We start from the raw sequence: 21260 nt of genomic DNA, 5'->3' as shown, positions 1-21260 counted from the left end.
GGGTCTTGTTGGACAAAATCACATCATAGGCTCATGTTTAAACCAACCACTGGCAAGTTATATGAGCTGGCCACAATTGGCTGGGGCCCATCGGGAGCTTGAAGAGTGGATGAGGCAGTCTCCCCTAAACCTGAGGCTGCACAGGGGAGATGAAATAGCTAAACAAAATCAAGGCTGTATTAGGAAGCAGAAAAGGAGAGTGTCATGGTCTAAATGTTTGTGTCCCTCCAAAACGTATGTGTTGAAACCTAACCCCCAATGCAATAGTATTCAGAGGTGGGACTTCAGGAGATGATTAGGTCATAACAGCTTCGCCCTTATGAATGGGAGTTAGTGCCCTTCTTAAGGAGAGCCGAGGGAGTGTTTGCGCCTTTGATCATGTGAAGACAGAGCAAGTAGTAGCTCTCACCAGACACCAGATCTGCTGGCACCTTGACCTTAGGTTTCCCAACTTCCAGAACTGTAAGCAATAAATTTCTGTTGTTTACAAATTACCCAGTCTTAGGTATTTTGTTCTAGCAGCACAAATGGAGTAAGACAGAGGGGTGATGGATGTTGGGTAAGTTACCAAAAACATCTCATTACTTTCTCTCCACCTACAGTAATGGTTCTTCTAAATTTAAAAAAAAAAAAAAAAAAAATCTTTTTTTTTTTTTTTTTTTTTTTTTGAGACAGAGTCTCACTCTGTTTCTGTCACCCAGGCTGGAGTGCAGTGGTGTGATCTTGGCTTACTGCAACCTTCACCTCCCGGGTTCAGGTGATTCTGCTGCCTCAGCCTCCCAAGTAGCTGGGACTACAGGCACCCGATACCATGCCTGGCTAATTTTTGTATTTTTAGTAGAGATGGGGTTTCACCATATTGACCAGGCTGGTCTCGAACTCCTGACCTCATGATCCGCCCGCCTCGGCCTCCCAAAGTGCTGGCATTACAGGCGTGAGCACTTGCGCCCGACCAAAAAGAAAGATTCTTAAATGGGTGTGGACTTTACTATTTTTATAATAATGTTCTTTTGTGGGTAGTTCTTTTATAACTATAAAACAAAAACTGATTTAAAAATTAAGGACAAAGTTACAAAACCAATGAAAATTAAGTTGTCAAAATTACAGTTATGGACAAGTGGCATTGTTTTGCTGAAATCAATAGCCACTCCCAACATAAATAAGTTGCTATAGCAGCTGCTGTATCAGTGTGTGTCTCACGATCATTCAGCATCCTTTCCACTGTCCCTTCATTCATGCTTCTGTGCAGTTTTCTTGAAACTGCAGTGCCACTTAGTTTTCCTGGGCATGAACTCAGCCTACACCTGTCCCCTGCTCTTTGGCCAGTGAAAATGACTGTAGTTATTCATGTTCACAGAGTACATTTCAGTTATTGTTATTATTATTGTTGTTGTTTTGAGACAAAGTCACACTCTATCACCCAGGCTGGAGTCAGTGGCACAATCATAGCTCACTGCAGCCACAAGCTCCAAGGCTCAAGTGATCCTCCTGCCTCAGCCTCCAAAGTAGGTGGGACTACAGGTACACATTGCCATGCCCAGTTAATTTTTAAAAAAATATTTTTGTAGAGATGAGGTCTCACTCTGTTGCCTAGGCTGATCTCAAACTCCTGGGCTCAACTGATCCTCTTACCTCAGCCTCCCAAATCGTTGGGATTACAGGTATGAGCCACTGTGCCTGGCCCAGAGCAGCATTTATAATAGCAAAAACAACTACACATCACCCAAATGTTAATTGACTAAATAAATTGTGGTGTATTTAATATAATGGAATACTATACAATGATGAGAATTAATTAACCACAGCTAGACTCCAAAATACGGCTTCATTTTAGAAGCATAATGTTTGACAAAAAGTGAATCACAAAGAGCAATGTACAATATACCCCTTTTTCTAGAACTCAAAGCAGATACATTGCCACCCTCGGGCCTTGGCATTGGTCATTTCCTGTACGCGGAGCATTCGTCTCCCACACTTCTGCATAGCTTATTCCTTTACCTCCCTCAGATCTTTGCTAAAATGACACCACTGACCCTTCTGTGTAAAATCATAATCCTAGTGTATGCAATCCCTCTCACTTCCCTCTACTTTCTCTATTTTCCACAACACACCGTAGCGCCATCAGCTTCTAACAGCATCTGCTATATTTATCTTGTGGATGGTTTACTGACGGTCTCCCCAGGTAGAAACACACATTCTACGAGAGCAAGGCTCTTTGTTTTGTTCAGGTATATCTTAAGTGGCTAGAACCCCACTTACACAAAACAGGCACTCAATACATACATATATATATACACACACACACATATATATACACACATACACACACACACACACAAACACACACACACACACACACATATATATATATATATATATTTTTTTTTTTTTTTTTTTTTACAGTCTCGCTCTGTCACCCAGGCTGGAGTGGAGTGCACTGGTGCGATCTTGGCTTACTGCAACCTCCACCTCTGGGGTTCAAGTGATTCTCCTGCCTCAGCCTTCTGAGCAGCTGGGATTACAGGCGCCCACCAACACACCCAGTTAATTTTTGTATTTTTAATAGAGACAGGGTTTCAACATCTTGGCCAGGCTGGTCTCGAACTCCTGACCTCAAGTGATCTGCCTGCCTCGGCCTCCTAAAGTGCTGGGATTACAGGCGTGAGCCACCGCGCCTGGCCTCAACACATATTTTTACTGTCTTCCTGCCTGCCGCTTCTACCTCACTGCCTCAGCTTAGTGTCTTATTAAGACTACACATGGTTGTTATACCACATGTATTCAGGAGCAGTTGACAAAATGTAACTTTTGCCTGGTGGCCTCCAGAAATTTACCCATCCATTTATTCATTCACCTGAACCACACTTGTGTGAATGAAGCAGACAAATAGGTGATGAGGCCATAAAGAAGTTCCTCGTGGCATGGGATCTGGCCAGTCCCTTACACATGAGAAGCTGTCACTGAGGGCCCTTCTGAATGAGGTCATCATAGATGATGTCTACACAACCACACATAACTTTCATCACTACATACAAAAAAGCCATTATGTTACATCGCTAAGGCTGCCTCCTGCTGAAAGTGACCACTTGAGCATCAGTAAGAATACAAATAGCAATGGAACAGAACACATTCCTATGTTTAAATCCATTTCTTCATACCGATACTCAAAACCGAGAGCAACATTGACTACAACAAATTGAGACAGGATTGTTCCCTTGACCTTGACACCCTTTGTAGGCAGGAACTAGAGTGGCTCATTTCACTCAGCCCGCTGCTGGCCACTCCTCGCGAGAGGGAGTGTGTAAGCAGGTGAGCTGAGCGCTGGGACTGGAAGGAACAAATGCTGGAAACAGCTGGTCGCTCCTCTCATGGGAGCAGACTCTGCGCAGGCCCTGCGGCAGCAGCCAAGCCCTTGCCCTCTCGGCACCCAGGTTCTTGTCTGGTGTCCAGGAAGAATTAGGTCACAGGAACAGATTGAAGCATAGTGTTCGTGGAGGATTTTGTTGGTCAATAGATGTGGCTCTTAGCAGAATGGGGAATTGGAAACGGGGTGGTGTGGGAAGAAGGTGCTCTTTCCCTGAAGCTGCACCGTCTGAAGTTAGCCACGTCTATCTGCAGTCTCTGACGCTCAGCCGCTTGTATCCCCGACCTTCGGCCGCTTGTATCCCCGACCTTCAGCCGCTTGCATCCCCGACCTTCAGCCGCTTGCATCCCCGACCTTCAGCCGCTTGTATCCCCGACCTTCAGCTTGTATCCCCGACCTTCAGCCGCTTGTATCCCCGACCTTCAGCCGCTTGTATCCCCGACCTTCAGCCGCTTGCATCCCTGACTGCTTGCTTGCATCAGCCACTTGTGTTGCTCTGCCAGCCGAAGTCTTTTTATGGGCACAGGATAGAGGCATGGCAGGCCAAAAAGGCAACATTTGGGTGGAAAATGGGGTCAGCTGTTTTCACTTAGGGCTGCAGTTCCAGGCCCAAGGGTGGGGGTTTAGCCAGGAGCCCAGCCATTCTGTATCAAAATCACTGATTGGAGGAGACTAGGAAACCCACTTGTTTTAAAAATTGGTCAGTAAGGGAAAAGAATCCAGCATGTATCTGACTTTATATAAATCGTACCTTATATCATCACATAGTTGATGAGGGAAAGCTTCTCTTTATAGAAGTATTCCAGCAAACAAAATAAAGGAAAAAATGATTTAAAAATTAGAAAATCACCATTTTGCCACCTCTGATGAAATAACCTATGGTAATCATGGGCAACAACCAAGCATAAGGGTCCTGCAGCTGAGGTACACACAGCATCTGTGAAGCATTCTTGACAAAGACATGGAACCCGAGATCTAACTACCAGAAATACAGAGGACAGAGACACACGTTCAAAGATCCCACACAAATGCAATTAGCAAATTTCAGGTTCTACAGGACAAACATTGTATTTCTTTAACAGACACATTTTTCAGATCCCTGGGGTCCAGGTCCAGCCCATGCTGCAGTCCGAGGGGAGTGAGTGGATGAACAGAAAGAACACCTGGGGGGCTGTAGGCAGGTGAATATGGTTTTATTCAGTGACCGCTTTCATTAACAACTTTTTCACACTAGCTCTTTCATGAGCAGCTTCTCTCACACTGTCAGCTCTTATCTCAGCTGTTTGCTCCGGCTCTTCAACTCCTGCTGCCCCCACATCTGCAGCTGCACGGACAGCTCTGCCTTGCCTTCAGGGTCAGCAGCTTCACTTTCTCTGGGCACCAGCGCGAGCCGAGCTGTGGCTCCGCTGTGTCCATCTGCAGGACGGACAGCTCCGGTTCTCTCTCTGGGAACCAGGGTGCCCGCCATGTTAAGTCATGTTGAGGCAGGCTGAGCCCCAAGAGCCAAGAGCCTCTGTACAGCGTCACCAGGACAGTCACACCTTTTACAGACAATAGTGGCTCAGAGTCAAGTACGAACTTACACAAACGGGTTATATAACAAGTGGGGGTATGTGCTAGCATGCGAAACTCACTGAGTCATGCAGGCCTGGATATCTGCCTCGGCCTATTCTTTGACCAAAGCACATCCATGTACCTCACAACATTCCAAACAGGTGGCAAGAAAGAGAAACAGTAGAGATTAGAAGAGACTTCAGAACACAAGAATCATCGCAGTGATTTTACCTGCTCTGGTGAAGTCCTGATTGTGCCAATTGAAACAAACTGTTAAAAAACTTTATCAGATAATCAGCAAAACTGGAAAATTCAATAACTATCTGATAACATTATGTAATTATTGTTCATTATTTTGATATTAAGGTTATTTTGTAAAGAGCTTTACTATTTTAGAGAGGCATACTGAAATATTTATGGACAAAATGATGCCATGTCTGGGATTTGCTTCAAAACGACCCAGGTGGGGGACAGTACAGATGAAAAATGATTGGGTATGAGGTGACAATTGTTAAACTGGATGATGAATACAGGAGGATTATGCTACACTATTTCCCTTCTCAATATTTATAAAAATTTAATGAATTTTCCATAATGAAGTTTATCTCCTAAGAATTTTTATCTGTAGGCTAATTAGTGGATATGTTCCACTCAGTGCAAATCTACACCAGTGGTTTGGGTGAGACTAGCCAGCCTGTCTCGGTTCTGCTTCCAATTCTGGGTCAAAGATTCACTGGCAAACATCCACAAAATAAGCAAAAGTCAATGCAACACTTTGTTAAGCATGAAAGACGCATGAGAAATAATTTTTACCATGAATATCTCACCATCAGTTTGCAGGCAAGAGACGACAGGAATATGTACATGTCAGTGGTGACATCATCCATACACCATCAGCTAGTGATTTTACACAATACCAAGTGGGGCCACCTCTGTCACTCAGGGTGACACACAACCCTCTTACCATATCCAAGTTTCAAGAAGCTCTGCTGATCAAATGGGCCATCTCCCTGCTCACGATCCCTCTCTCTATCTAGTTAATTCTAATAGCAGGCTTGTATTAGGTTAAATTATATTGCAAATTGACCAGAAAATTCTGACTTCCATTGAAACGTTGAAATAAGCATTCCCATCGTTTGCACCAAGAGTTACTCCATTGCCCTCTGTGTCTCCTTCAGGGATCAGCACAAATGAAATAGACATGGACACCTCCCAGGAAGGACTTGAGGACAGCGGGAGGCCCTCTCTCCAGTCATGGTTCTGACAGCACCAGGCAGGCTGGGAAGGGCACCTCTGCTGAACAACGGTGTGCTCAAGTCTGCATGATTTCATTCTTTTGAGTCCCACATCCACTTCACCTTGTTTTAAAGGATGATGGTGTAAATAAGAGCTACAGTAGCAGCCACAGAGGGAAAGCAGGGTGGAAATGCATTGTGGACAGTTCTCTAAAGTAAAAATAAATAAGAACTCTATGTCCTTGAATACATCCTCTCTTCTCTCATGTGCCCTGCACTTCCATAGGCTGGCAATTTGTGCTTGGAAAGACACTCAGCCCAGCCATGGAGTGTCTGACCCCCCTGGTGCCATTTTCGGAGGAATGCAGTGGACAGGGGGCCACTCCCGCATGAGGGCTTGGATCTCTGATGGAACCTGACTCTGAGGATTTGATAGTTGTTTCCTCTCATCCTTATTTGTTCCCTTTCTTAGAACATCCCTTGCAAAGGTTCAGGGCATTTGCAACTGCTGTGAAGTGAGCATTTGAAAGACGAGATGCCTCACATTGCCAGAAATGGTCCCTGGTCTCCCACCAAATACACTGACCCTGGTGATGGTCACCCTCATGTTGACCTGAACCTAGGAGTGGAGGGAAAAGTGGAGGAAAAACTTGTCCCTTGTCATAGTAAGACACGTCTATGGAGAGAGGGGGCTTCAGCCCTGCCCTCGGGAACATGATTGTGCTCATGCCTCCATTCTCCAAGCTGTGGCATGAGCTCACTCATCCTCAGCAAATGCTGCAGCCCCTCCTGCCCTCACGCCCTGCAGATGGGACTCAGCTCAGGGCAGGGCTGCAGGAGGCAATAGGGAGTTTCCCTTGTGGTATCATCTCAGCCAGGGGTGAAACCCAAGGAAATCTTAAGGATTTCCAGAGCTGCCATTAATTATATCATGCTTATTCCTTAGATTCCTGAGTTCAGTTATCCTTGATCCATTTAACAGACTTTAACTGAATACTTGCTGAGGACCAAGCAGTGCGCTAGGTGTTATTTGCTCACCATCCATTTAACAGACTTTAACTGAGTAGCTGCTGAGGACCACGCACTGTGCTAGGTGCTATTTGCTCACAATCCGTTTAACAGACTAACTGAGTAGCTGCTGAGGACCAAGCACTGCGCTAGGTGTTATTTGCTCACAGCTGATTTCTTTCTAAAGCTGACCTAAAGGATGTCTTGGCACTGTGGGAAGCTCTCTACTTCTTTCACTTCTGTTTTTTCCACTGTTTCTTAATATAGGAGGTCACATACGGCACAGGTGGCTGTCGGTATAGGTCTGCTTTCAAAAATCAGCTCCCTGCTCAGCTGGGCTAGGATTGAAGGGTTTTGCCCAGTTAGAATGTTCCTTTACTTCCATCTTCAGTCAGGAGAACACAGCCCTCCCTCCGTCCTTGGCAATTCGCCTGCAGCAGAATTACAACCCCCTCCCCAGCCACCACCACTTCCTCCAGGAAGCAGCTGATGGCTCTGGGGCCATTGTATCTTCTAGACAGGGAACTGCTACCAGCCTGCAAAATCAACCCGAGAATACAAAAAGCCAGTTCAGAGATGCTGCTATTGAAACTCAGTTTCTGTTCCTGTCGTTTCCTAACTTTTCTGAGCAGGTACTATCAGGCCTTGGTTTTCTCCTGCATGCCATACCAATGCCTACAACATTTCTTGCTTGCATCATTCATTGGACCCCTAGCACAATATGGTTCAATTTTGTTCTGGATCTGTTCTGATTCCCAGACTAGATTTTCAAGGAGTGAGGCTGGTGGCAGGTCTGGTGCAGAGTAGAAGGGGCGGTGAGAATTTCACTTCCGCAGGCATAGTTTCACTTGGCACAGAGAACTCTTTTTCAGCCAAATCCTTAAGGATCATCTTGTTTTGATAAACCTTATTTTTGTTTTAGAAACAAAAACATAGCTCGTGGGGCGAAGCCAAGAGTAAGACTCTGAAAACAAAATTGTCCTGTTTAATACACTTCCTCAAAGTCCCTGACAGTGAAAGACTAAAAGACCCCAGACAAAGGTTGGGCGCAGTGGCTCACACCTGTAATCCCAGCACTTTGGGAGGCTGAGGCAGGCGGATCATGAGGTCAGGAGATGGAGACCATCCTGGCTAACACGGTGAAAACCCGTCTCTACTGAAAATACAAAAAATTAGCCGGGCATGGTGGCGTGTGCCTGTAGTCCCAGCTACTCAGGAGGCTGAGGCAGGAGAATCACTTGAACCCGGGAGGCAGAGGTTGCAGTGAGCCAAGATCAAGCCAATGCACTCCAGCCTGGGCAACAGAGCGAGACTCTATCTCAACAACAACAACAACAACAACAAAAACCCAGACCAAACAAACAAACAAAATGACAGGCAAGGTTCCACTTGGGAAAGAGGCACTGGGAAGTTCCTGCCGGCAAGGAGAGCAGAGGGCGTTTAACAACCGTGGCTTTGATTGCAAGGATATGTGAGCTTCATCTTTTTTGTTTTTTTTGTTTTTTGAGACGGAGTCTCGCTCTGTCGCCCAGGCTGGAGTGCAGTGGCGCGATCTCGGCTCACTGCAAGCTCCGCCTCCCGGGCTCACGCCATTCTCCTGCCTCAGCCTCCGGAGTAGCTGGGACTACAGGCGCCGCCACCTCGCCCGGCTAATTTCTTTTTGTATTTTTAGTAGAGACGGGGTTTCACCGTGTTAGCCAGGATGGTCTCGATCTCCTGACCTCGTGATCCGCCCGCCTCGGCCTCCCAAAGTGCTGGGATTACAGGCGTGAGCCACCACGCCCGGCAGAGCTTCATCTTTAGGAGGTTTTCGGGTGCAGTAATGTAGCCACCTCCATCCCTCCCACGCATGCCCCAATTTCTCACACCTTGAGGTGGGAGGTATCCCTTCTGAAGGAGACACAAATTCAGGAAAATAATGCAGTGAGACAATCAGTAATCTGGGACAAGGATTCCGAAACAAGAAGCTAGAGGCGACTGGGAGGAACCTTAACACGCCCCTTTCTTCCCTGGAAATTTGGGAAGGAGCCTGGCTTTCCCAGTATTTGTGAAATGGGGGTTTGGGAGCTTTATTTACATTTCAAAGGTCTTAGTGATCCCAGGCCCAGGACCTAATGCAGCAAAAAGGGCCCTGAATTAACTTGGGTTGCTACAAAGATGCTAGTTGTAAATGGGGCAAAAACAAAATGAAGAACCTGCATAAAAATCTGTGTGTCTCTTTGCAGCCTAGAGTGTGGCTGGTAAATGAGGTCTTTTTTCATTTGGTACCATAAATAACACATTCAGGAAGATTCCATCAACTGAGTCCTGTGGAAATATTGGCCTCAGAATTAGCAACACTGAGTTCATTGTGTGGTGGTGTTAATATCCATCCAGCGGATTTTATTAATCACACCTCACAAAGGGCTCCCTATTTGCCAAGAGGCTGATACAAAGATGCAGGTCTCAGGAACTAATGCCATGGTTTGCTATTTGTTTTTCTTTCCCACATAATTACTTTTCACAACAATTTTCTTTATAAAAATAACATAGTCACAAAAAATGGCCAAAGCAACTGTGAACTTTTCAATCTATTTCTTTGCAGTTTTTCATTGTTTATCATTTTTAAATTAAAAGATGTTTTATAAGAATGATGGTTTCCAGCTGCATCCATGTCCCTACAAAGGACACAAACTCATCCTTTTTTATGGCTGCATAGTATTCCATGGTGTATATGTGCCACATTTTCTTAATCCAGTCTGTCACTGATGGACATTTGGGTTGATTCCAAGTCTTTGCTATTGTGAATAATGCCGCAATAAACATACGTGTGCATGTGTCTTTATAGCAGCATGATTTATAATCCTTTGGGTATATACCCAGTAATGGGATGGCTGGGTCATATGGTACATCTAGTTCTAGATCCTTGAGGAATCGCCATACTGTTTTCCATAATGGTTGAACTAGTTTACAATCCCACCAACAGTGTAAAAGTGTTCCTATCACAAGAACAGAAAACCAAACACTGCATGTTCTCACTCATAGGTGGGAACTGAACAATGAGATCACTTGGACTTGGGAAGGGGAACATCACACACCGGGGCCTATCATGGGGAGGGGGGAGGGGGGAGGGGGGGAGGGGGAGGGGGGAGGGGGGGGAGGGGGAGGGGGGAGGGGGGAGGGGGGGGAGGGGGAGGGGGGAGGGGGGAGGGGGGGAGGGGGAGGGGGGAGGGGGGAGGGGGGAGGGGGGAGGGGGGGAGGGGGAGGGGGGAGGGGGGAGGGGGGAGGGGGGAGGGGGGAGGGGGGAGGGGGGAGGGATTGCATTGGGAGTTATACCTGATGTAAATGACGAGTTGATGGGTGCTGACGAGTTGATGGTTGCAGCACACCAACATGGCACAAGTATACATATGTAACAAACCTGCACGTTATGCACATGTACCCTAGAACTCAAAGTATAATAATAATAATAAATAAATAAATAAATAAACAATAAAAAAAAAGAAAAGAAAAAGGAAAAAAAAATAAAAAAAAAACAAAAAAAAAGATGTTTTATAAATTGTTTGTAAAGATAGAATCTTGCTATGTTGCCCAGGCTGGTCTTCAAGCAATCCTTCTGCCTCGGCGCCCCCCCCGGCAAAATGCTGGAATGACAGGGGTGAGCCACCACATCTGACCTCATTGTTTAATTTTCTAAAAATTATGAAACCATTCAAACACACAGAAAACAGCACAACAGACACCTAAATACTCACCACTAAAATAAAAAATATGCTTGCATTTTACTGTATAACTACAGTGCTCTCTCTCCCTTTCAAATAACCCAAACATGACAAATACAGCAAAAGCCCCCACCCCAGGGTCGTCTCCTCCCACATGAACCCATATTTAGAGGCGACCACTGTGCTGAATTCAGTGTGCCACAGTCCTGGGTCTGATTTTGTACTTTTACTGCATTATTACATGAATCCATAAATATCTACTGTTGTTTTGAGTGTTTTTGAAATGTTCATAAGTGATAACTTCCTACTGTATCTGTTTGCTCTTCATTTTTCCTTTCAACATCACTAAGTCTCTCATTTTAACTGCTGCGTTGACTGAATAAAACAGTTTATTCATTCCTCTGCTGAAGGAGGGCTAAGTCGCGGCTACTCTGTTGCTATTACAAACGGTTTTGCTCAGACCTTTTCCTGGGACTCCTTGTGTAGACATGAATGACTGGATCCTGGAGTATGCACACTTCAGCATTAGTGGAAATGGACAGGCTTTTCTCTTAAGTGCTCATATCATGTATCTTCCCATCTTTCTTTTCTGAGTTCCATTTCCCCTTGAAAGAAGGCAGTCAGTAATTTGGAAAAAAATTACAGAACAAGAAGCTGGATGTTGCTGGGAGAAATCTAAAAAAAACCAAAACAGCCGCCTCCTCCATGGAAATACAGGGAAGGCTGCTGCTGTCTCTCCCAGCAACTGTGAAATGGGGCTTTGAGGAGCTTTTTTACATGCAAAGGGCAGCAGCTACCCAGATGGCCCCTCGAGGAGGCCGACCGGATGTGCCCTCCTGCAGGCCTGGGGCCTCATCCTCACCAGCCCTCGGCAACAGCAGCCGTTCATTTTTCCAATTAAGGGGAGGGTGAGCGGTCTGTTCGTGTGTTTATTGGCCCTTCAGCTTCTTCTCCTCTTCGGCTTCCTCTTCTTCACATCACATCACTCCCCATGGGACTGTTTGTCCCGCGTTGATTATCGCGTGGGCAGTGGCCAACGCGTCCTGCTCCTGGTAGGACAGCCACCCTGCTGGCACGCCAGCGGGACACGTGTGTTTCAGTTGTCTCTGTCTGGACAGTGTGCCCCTGCCAATTCCCACCAGCACGAACTGTCTCCAAATGGAAAAGAGTGCTGGGGAGGCCGGACCCGGCTAAGATAAAGGAAAGCAAAGATAAAGGGAAGCTGTCTTCTGTCGGGGGACCCTGTGCCAGTTTGTCAAGACTTAGCCAAGGTCTTGTCTGGGTGAAGGAGATCCGAGCTGACTTTGAAGTTGAGAAGATGCAGGGGCATTATAAATGAACACCTCTTGGGGTCAAGGTGGGTGGAAAATAGGACTGTGGGCACGAAGGGCCCCAGAGGTAGGCCAGGATGCGGGGAGGGCCCCTGAGACAGGCTCCAGGGAGGTGTCCGTAAAGCGGCTCGGTCTGGCCCCAGGTCAAGGTCCACCCTGGGAGGCGGGAAGGCTCTTTGTTTTCACTGTTAGCGCTCCCTGTTCTTTGCCAGCCCACATACCCATCAGAGCGTGCTCTGTGGTCCACACTCTTTCAGGAGTTTTCTTCTCCTCCGTCCCCCACGTGCCACCGTGGAGGCCAGCAGGTCTCTCAGTGACTTTGGCACGCTTGTTTCTTGTTTCCTGCACACAGAGAATAACCTCAGCATTTCAGCTTTACGCAAGGGTCTCCTACTAGACTGCATCTTCGACATTTTTAAAATTGCTTAGTATTACATAAACAAATGCTTATAAAATAATTGGGTGCATCTTCAAATCTATAATACAGTAATCTTGTTTGCAAATTTTTTTAAAAATGAAGTAATTAGTTCAGAGCCTGTGGACAGAGGTGAGCGAAGGAAACGTGCCAGAGGCTTTTATAAATGCTTCTTGGTTTATGCATTGGTCGGCTGCGTCTGACCTTATACCCCGCAGATTTGGATTCTCAACTGATCCGCTTTACACTTGAGGACTAAGATCTGATTTTTTTATCTTGCCCAAATTCCTATCTAAGGGCTCTGGGGAGTCATGCCCTACAAACCATAAATTCTCATCAGATGGGTTTTATTTGACCCTGTATATAGTGACTTACTTTCCAATCTGACTGGCATAACAAGGAAGAAAATCAAAATGTTCTACCCCCAAATACATTTCCTTGCCATACCTTGAAATTGTCCTGCAAAGTCTCTCGTGGGAAAAATCCACATTCTATAGAGAATCCCCTTCCCCCTTTGTTTTCCTTCATTTCTTTCCAGACCCAGGAGATAATCAACTAAGAGCCAGGTACCCTTTTAGGTCTTATAAGAAACATTTACAACCTGCTCTCTCTCTGAAGTCTGCTCTCTGAGAGATTCCTCTGAACAATAAAACTTGGTGTCCACAATCCTTTATCTTAACCTGAACGTTCCTTTCCATTAATTCCAGACCTTCAAATAAACTCTACCAATTGTCAACCAGAAAATGCTTAAATTTACCTATAGCCTAGAAGCCCCCCACCCCGACTTTGAGTTGTCCTGCTTTTTCTGAACCAAACCAATGCGTTTCTTAAATGTATTTGATTGATGTCTCATCCCTTTCTAAAATATACAAAACCAAGCTGTACCTCAACCACCTTGGGCACATGTCCTCAGGACCTCCTGAGGGCTGTGTTACAGGCCATGGTCACTCATATTTGGCTCAGAATAAATCTCTTCAAATACGTTAGTTTAACTCTTTTCGTCAACACACTGAATGTCAGCCTCAGGTGAGCAGTGTTTCAGTGAGGCGTTACTATACAGCTTGGTGTACAAACTCACTTAAGCAATTACTGATATTTTACCTGACATAATTTTTATCATTATATGAAGTGGTAAAAGAGAGCGGAAGCTGGATTGCCCTGGGAGCACATTTCAGAGTGGAGTGGGGAGCTAAGAGGATCCTAGTTCACCTTCTACCTTTAGACCAGCTCAACTCCAAAGGCCAAAGGCCCGAAGACCCTCTCATTCACACTCGATTTGAAAATTCCTTTCCAAAGTAATTTTCTTCCACTTGCCGTTCTTCGAGTGCAAACTACAGATTTGAATACAACCCCACACTTCAGCAATCCCACGTTCAGAAACGTGCAGGAACCTCACAGACACGCTGTTGCATGAGTCCATTCAAATGATGTTCACAGATAAGTAAAATCAGTGTCCAGTACTAGAGGGCAGAGTGAGCACCCTCGTGGGAGCATAGTGACTAGAAGTGGACTAAAAGGGCACGTCTGGGGTGCCGGCAGTGTTCTGGTTCCTAATCCGGTGCTTGCCACCCTCCTGTGTTCACTTTCTGAAAATTCTTTGGGCTGAACCCTCAGGATGAGTGCGCTTTTCTCTATGAATGTTGTGGTCAATTAAAGGCTTATCAAAAGAAATACAGTGAATCAAAAGCACCTTGAAAACCTAACCAAAGTTTTTCAAGATCGTTCCCAAAGAGATTCATCGAGGGAGGGAATGAGTAAAGAAGATGAACGAATGCAAATGATGCCGCTGCTGAAGCTGCTGGTAGCCAGATGGCTGGGGAGGGTGACAGTACGGGTTCTCCATGACAGCATTGCCAGCCAGAGTCTTCACGGACCCATCGGTCACCATCTCTTGGGTTGGCTCGCCATGTAAACGGGCTTGTGTGCTCAGTCCCAACTCAGCTTTCTCATTTTCCAACAGCGCTCATGCTTCTGTCATCCACAGCTTCCTTCCACGGCGGCGTCCTTAATGCACTTCTATGGTGCCCCTTTAGCAAACGCTCAGAGGGAACGTTGAAAATCAGGTCAGCTGTTTCCAAGGACACCTGGTGGCTTTTTTCCTGGCCCCTGAGCTCTGCTTAGCTGCAGGAAGAGACACAAAGGGGCGGCACCAGCCCCACAGGCACAAGGATTGCTTGGGAGAGCCCAAGGCTTCCACTCTCCACCAGGGCTGTGAGTCTCTCACTGCGCCGCTGGTGAGGCAGCTCCAAGTGACTCAGGAAGACACTCCTGGGCTGCCCAAAGCATTTTAGGGGGGCCTACCCAGCCTACAACAGGTGTAGCTGCCGGGCGACCCAGCCTGGGAGTCCTCAGGGCCAGGCCCTATGCTGTCTCCAGACACAAGGAGACATTTGAGACTGCCAGGGTAACTAACTGAAGCTCAGCTGAAGGAAGCTGACAGCATTGCCAGCCAGAGTCTTTATGGACCCGTCGGTCACCATCTCTTGGGTTGGTCTGCCATGTAAACGGGCTTGTGTGCAAACACACACACCTATTCACCTGCTTCCCATGGGGATTTAGTGGAAAGCTCTGTGGATTCTTTCTCCCACTTACAAAGCCGCCTGTGTGCAGACGAGTGGACCTGGAGATCTGATGATTTACACTGGGACCAGCCCGGGGCAGGGAAAGCGGATCCAGGGACCCAGCTGCCCCTGAAAGAAAGGCTGTGTTTGCAGTGCTTGGGGAACATGTATGCATCTTTGTTTTGGGGACAAGGAAGGGAAAGTGACTTGCAAGGAGCCCTATTGCCTAAGGCTTAGGGAGAAAACTGAGATTCGTTTTCCTGTTTCCAAGGAAAGAAAAAATCCATCAAGCAAATGATTCAAGGTTCCCCTCCCACATGCTCCCTGGATAAATTACAGGATGGTGGTTTATTTTATTCTATTTTATTTTATTTTATTTTATTTTTGAGACGGAGTCTCGCTGTGTCACCCAGGCTGGAGTGCAGTGGTGCGATCTCGGCTCACTGCAAGCTCCGTCTCCCGGGCTCACGCCATTCTCCTGCCTCAGCCTCCCAAGTAGCTGGGACTACAGGTGTCTGCCACCATGCCTGGCTAATTTTTTTTTTTTTTTTTTTTTTGAGACGGAGTCTCGCTGTGTCACCCAGGCTGGAGTGCAGTGGCCCGATCTCGGCTCACTGCAAGCTCCGCCTCCCGGGTTTACGCCATTCTCCTGCCTCAGCCTCCGAGTAGCTGGGACTACAGGCGCCTGCCACCACGCCCGGCTAGTTTTTTGTATTTTTAGTAGAGACGGGGTTTCACCATGTTAGCCAGGATGGTCTCGATCTCCTGACTTCGTGATCCACCCGCCTTGGCCTCCCAAAGTACTGGGATTACAGGCTTGAGCCACCGCGCCCGGCCAATTTTTTGTATTTTTATTAGAGATGGGGTTTCACCGTGTTAGCCAGGATGGTCTCAATCTCCTGACCTTGTGATCTGCCCGCCTCGGCCTTCCAAAGTGCTGGGATTACAGGTGTGAGCCACCACGTCTGGCCAGGATGGCGGTTTATATGCAGTATTGGGCCTGGCTCCTGAGCCACACTGAGTTACTTATTAAGCACCACTACCTCAGTGGGATCAAATAGTCTTGTAAATAACAACCTCATAGCCAGTTACTGACATCAACTCCATCCACAGGCTTTGGGAAACTATTTCCAGTCACATCAGCATATTTCCTTTTAATATCTCAGGAAAAGGTGTGAAACTGCTCATTCCCAGCTCATATGACATTGACCAGTAATAGAAAGATATTGCTTTGCTCTGCATGTGGCAGAATGTGGTCCCCTCTGGGCCTGCCCAGCCAGCTCTGTGCTACCGAGCACCAATCCTGAGTGCACAGCCAGTCTCTAGCCTGTGAAGACTGTCTTTTGTTTGGAGCCTGGAGCTTTTCCAGGCAGTTATGCCCCAGAATGACCAGGGGGCGCTTGCTTTGAGTGGTGGGAATTTTCTCCTTTGTTTGAAGGAAGGGTCCTACTGTTTTCTCTGAGGACGGCTGCTGCCTTGGAGATAGGCTTCTTGCTTCTTAACAGCTAAGCAGTTGGAAAAAAACCAACTATTTCTTGCTTTCACAGCAGTGTGTCTTCTCCGGGAAATTCAAAGCATAATTCTTGCCAACAGTCCTGGATACCTGACGCCCTGCAACCCCTCCGTGGTCGTGCAGACGCTGAATGCTCCCTGAAGCACAACAATCCTTTCCTAACTCCCTTCCACCCACCACCGCAGGTGGCCAACTACTTTAACAGTCCATAACTCAACCATTTCTGCAAAAACTACAGCTGTTTGGAATTTCCGTGTTTAACCCACATGAATTTGAAATATCTTCTCCAGACAAGGGAGCTCTTTCCTCCTTCAGTGTGTGTGTGATAGGAATGGCCTGAGACATGGAGTCGGAAGCCCTAGGTCCCAGTTCTGGCCCCACCGTGAACAAGCTGATTTCTCTGAACCATTGTCTCCATATCTGTAAAACATGCATCCCCAAAAATGCCTAATTCAGAGAGGGCAATGGATAAAAAACATACTTAAAAAGGTATGGGAGAATGCGCCTTATAAATTCTAAAACCAAAATATGATATTACCAACCCGTGAAACTTGGCCAGAAAGATGAAACCTGTTCTTATGATGAGTTTAACAAATGGATTACTGTGATTTTTATGGACCTGTTAATATGGTTTCCACAATAATGAATAGCCAGCAGAAATTGATACACAATCAAATAATTATTGATTGGCTGTGCAGTGAGCCAGGGAAAGAAAGTGACAAAAATTTTTCTTGATTTATAAAGAAAAAATAAGGGAAGAAGAAAAGATGGATGACCTTAAGACAAACATAAGAACCTAACAGAAAGAATATGCGCAACTTGGACTAGAACCAATAGCTGGAAAATGAGTGACAGGAAGCAAGCTCACCCGCTGCATTCTCATCTGGGTCACAGTGGAAAGGAATATCTTCTGCCTCTTCACTCTCCCTCTCTGTCTGTGACTCCTGTTGTCCACTGGGAAAACAAGTGCTTTAGGGCAAGAACTTTCTCAACACTGGAGCCCAGCGCCCAAATCCATGGCTGGCAGGAGCTGGACTTCAGTGGCCAGTGGTTGAAAGATCTGCAGGGAACTCTTGAGAAAGGGCATAGAGTGGCCTCAGACACCTCCAGTATCTCCTATTCGTGGGGGTCCCTGCTCTCCCAAATGGCTCAGATGTTTCAGTCTAACTTTAACCAGGAGACATAAGAGGAATGTTCTGGAAGCCATTCAGCAATGTCCACAATGTCTGGCAGGACGAGCACATCTGTCTGCTACTAGAAGGAAATGCCCCCAGAGTTTGCTGACCTGAACCCAGATACCAAGTCAACCCAGGTCTTGTCCCATCAAGTTGACATCCGTTCCACATGGATCAATGTTTGCAAGTCTCCTCTCTCTCTCTGCTCTCGCTCTCTCTTCTTCCTTCCTCCACATTACTTACAGTCTTTTCTAGCCATCAGTTCTCCTGGAGGGTCCTGGCTCCACCTGGATGTCTACAGCAAGGTCCTAGAGGTCCTGCTGAATTTGCTTTTCCCTTCCTCTCCTTGTGGCAGGGCAGCAGCAGGAGAGCTATGGATGTTCTCCTGCTATGCTGATGCTACTCCTAGCATAACTCCAAGTTTCTGTTTCAACCCCATCTTTCTGCACACTCCTCTCCCTGCTAGGTGCAAAGAGGGGGAAAGAAAACAATCTCTCCCTATGCACTTTAAACACTCCCTGTGCTGTGTCACCAGACTTTATCACCCTTCAAGCACTAGTGAGTCACTTTTTGAGGCAGGGCCCCCGCGCTAATGTCCACAGGATCCCGAAGCAGAGATGCTGCCAAATTCACCTCCCCTGGTGGCTCACTGCCAAGGCGAAACAGGAGCTGTCTTTTTTTAGAGGTCTTTAAAAATAGTGTAGGAGGCCAGGGGTACATTAAGTGACCTCTGGAGGTCCAGTCTGGGCTCAGGAAGTTCTGACAAATTCAAAAATGTAGGTTTTAAGAGACATGGGGGGCTGTACACAATGAGGCCCTTTTTAGCCTTTGCCGCTGCAGGCTGATGGGCTGAATTAATCACTGTTCCTCTAATCGACTAAGGAAAATGGCCTTTCCTTCAAAAACAGCTGTCAGCAATGACTATAAATTGGTTCATTTTATGCAGAAAGATGCCCCGTGATAGGCTGTCAGCTAAATGAATGCTTACTTCGATGTGACTTGAACCAGAATGTTGGAAGTGGCAATACATGAATGGAACAAAACAAGACAATAAAGAAGCATCTCCACAGTCACACCGAGGCATCATGAAGGATATACAAGGAGTACACTTTGAGACTGACAAGCAAAAATCATAATCTTAACAATGTTGTCTAATGTTTAGTGAGCACTTATAATGTCCTAGGCTCTACACTAAGTCTGTCATTTGTCTTATTCCACCTACCATCAAAATATGTCCGAGCAGGAGTGTTTGCTATTGAGACCTGCCGGAACATTGTCAAAATCATAGGCCCGAAGAGCCTCGCTTGAAAGCATGCGGCACTCTAGGAGAGGGGCCTGGAAAGGCACAAATCAGAGAGACAAACAAATCGGTGGCAAAAGCCACCTTGGTCTGAAGCTGGCCTTTGGAGAAAAGGCTCTCCACGTGCTATAATAGGTCTTTAGACAATTTCAGACCCACCAGGTCTCTGGCAGAGCTTAGAGGCTAAAATTTTGTTTAAAAATAAACAAAAGCAGTTTGCCTTAAGTAGGCAAATGGAAAGGGAGATTTTTTACTTGCAAATAAGGAAATGATATTTAGTAATTTCCTAAGCATCGGTCTGTCCTATGTTTTGCTTTAGGGACCTATAACATTCCTCAGTGCTTGCCAATCTCTAGTTTGGAAGCCAAAAGACACTACCTCATAGGCAGTGAGTCAGCAAGTGAGAGTGGGTGGGAGGCCAAGGGAGTGAGAAAAGGTGGAAAGGGCTGGACAGACTTCAAATCCAAGCTCTGTCACTGACAAGCTTCAAGACTTTGGAAAAATTACATTAACTCCTTAGCCTACCTCCTGATCTGTAACACAGACGTAACGAATGCTACCTTGCAGAGTCACTATGTGCATGAGATAATGAATATACATTATTCATTGCCCACGGATGTGCCTACTACATAGTCAAGATTAACTCATGGTAGCTATTATTTAAAAGGACCACTGGACCCAACTTCAACATTTACTCTAAAGCTACAGTAATGAAGGCAGTGTGGTTTTGGTGAAAGAATAGAGAAAAAGATCAATGGAACAAAATAGAAAACCTGGAAATAGACTTACATAAATATAGTCAGCTGATCTTCAATAAAGGAACAAAGACATTTCAATGGAACAAAGATCATCTTTTCAACGAATAGAACTGGAACAACTTGTCCACAAAAAGTCAAACTCTGTAAATATTTGAGGAGATTTATTCTGAGCCAAATATGAGTGACTAATGGCTTATGGCATAGCCCTCAGGAGATCCTGAGAACATGTGCCCAAGGTGGGGTCAGGGTGCAGCTTTGTTTTATACATGTTATTTTATTTTGTTTTTTTTATTTAATAAAGTTTTATTTTTCCAAATGTACAGTTGGTTGGACCTGTCCATGCGTCTTCACCAGCAGCTGGAGCATCCCCGCCCTTAGTATTTCTGGTGTAAATTACTTGAACTCTGTGCTTTGAAACCAGTTTGATAAGTCCTTTACTAAGGAGCTCCTGAAGGGCTGCTCTGGCCAGGGAACCTCAAACCTTTAGTCTCTTAGAGACCACAGCTGGAGCTGTAAGTTTATAGATGGGAATTTCCTTACAGTTTGTAATAAGTAGCATTGTCAAACAAGACTAAGTTATTGAGCTTGTCCCAAACTTTACCTTTGGACCACTTCTTTGTTTTGGCCTTGCCCCAGGATTTGTTCACTGGGTCTTTGTCTTTCTTGCCCGACTTTTTGGCGTCTTTCTTCTTGTCGTCCTTGGGTGCCCTTGTGAAGCTCAGAGAGCAGCGGAGAATCGATTTTGTACATTTTATGAGACAAAAGACATCAATCAAATACATATAACACATACACTGATTCAGTCCAGAAAGGCAGGACAATGGGAAGCTGAAGGGCTTCCAGGTCATAGGTAGATTCAAAAATTTTCTGATTGGCCATTGGTTGAAAGAGTCAAGTTATTGTCTGAAGACTTAGGAATGTCTGGGTTAAGATAAGGGGTTGTGGAAACCAAGGTTTTATTACACAGATGAAGCCTTCCGGTAGCAGGCTTCAGAGAGAATAGATTGTGTTTCTCATCAGACTTAAAGAATCTGTTCTACTAGTAATTTCAAAAGGGAGGAGGATGTAATGAGGCATGTCTGACCCCCCCCTTCCCATCATGGCTTGAACTTGTTTTTCAGGTTATCTTTCGAATACCCTTGCTAAGAGGAGGGGTCCATTCAGATGGTTTGGGGGCTTAGAATTTTGTTTTCGGTTTATAAACTGGATGTTCACATGCATATATATTTAACTATATATATATAAAACTATATATGTAACTATATAACTATATATATAACTATATGTAACTCTATATATAACTCTATATAACTGTATATGTAACTATATATATATATATATATAT

At 45.7% G+C, this 21260-nt stretch overlaps 1 pseudogene; it reads right to left on the bottom strand.

The window, feature by feature from the left end:
* Positions 1-20163: 20163 nt before the first annotated feature.
* On the bottom strand, positions 20164-20893 carry LOC123572825 (small ribosomal subunit protein eS25-like; annotated as a pseudogene).
* Between the last annotated feature and the right edge of the window lie 367 nt (positions 20894-21260).

This window comes from Macaca fascicularis, chromosome 4, assembly GCF_037993035.2.
Source record: "Macaca fascicularis isolate 582-1 chromosome 4, T2T-MFA8v1.1".
Classification (NCBI taxonomy): domain Eukaryota; kingdom Metazoa; phylum Chordata; class Mammalia; order Primates; family Cercopithecidae; genus Macaca; species Macaca fascicularis.
This window is presented reverse-complemented; position numbering and strand designations above follow the sequence as displayed.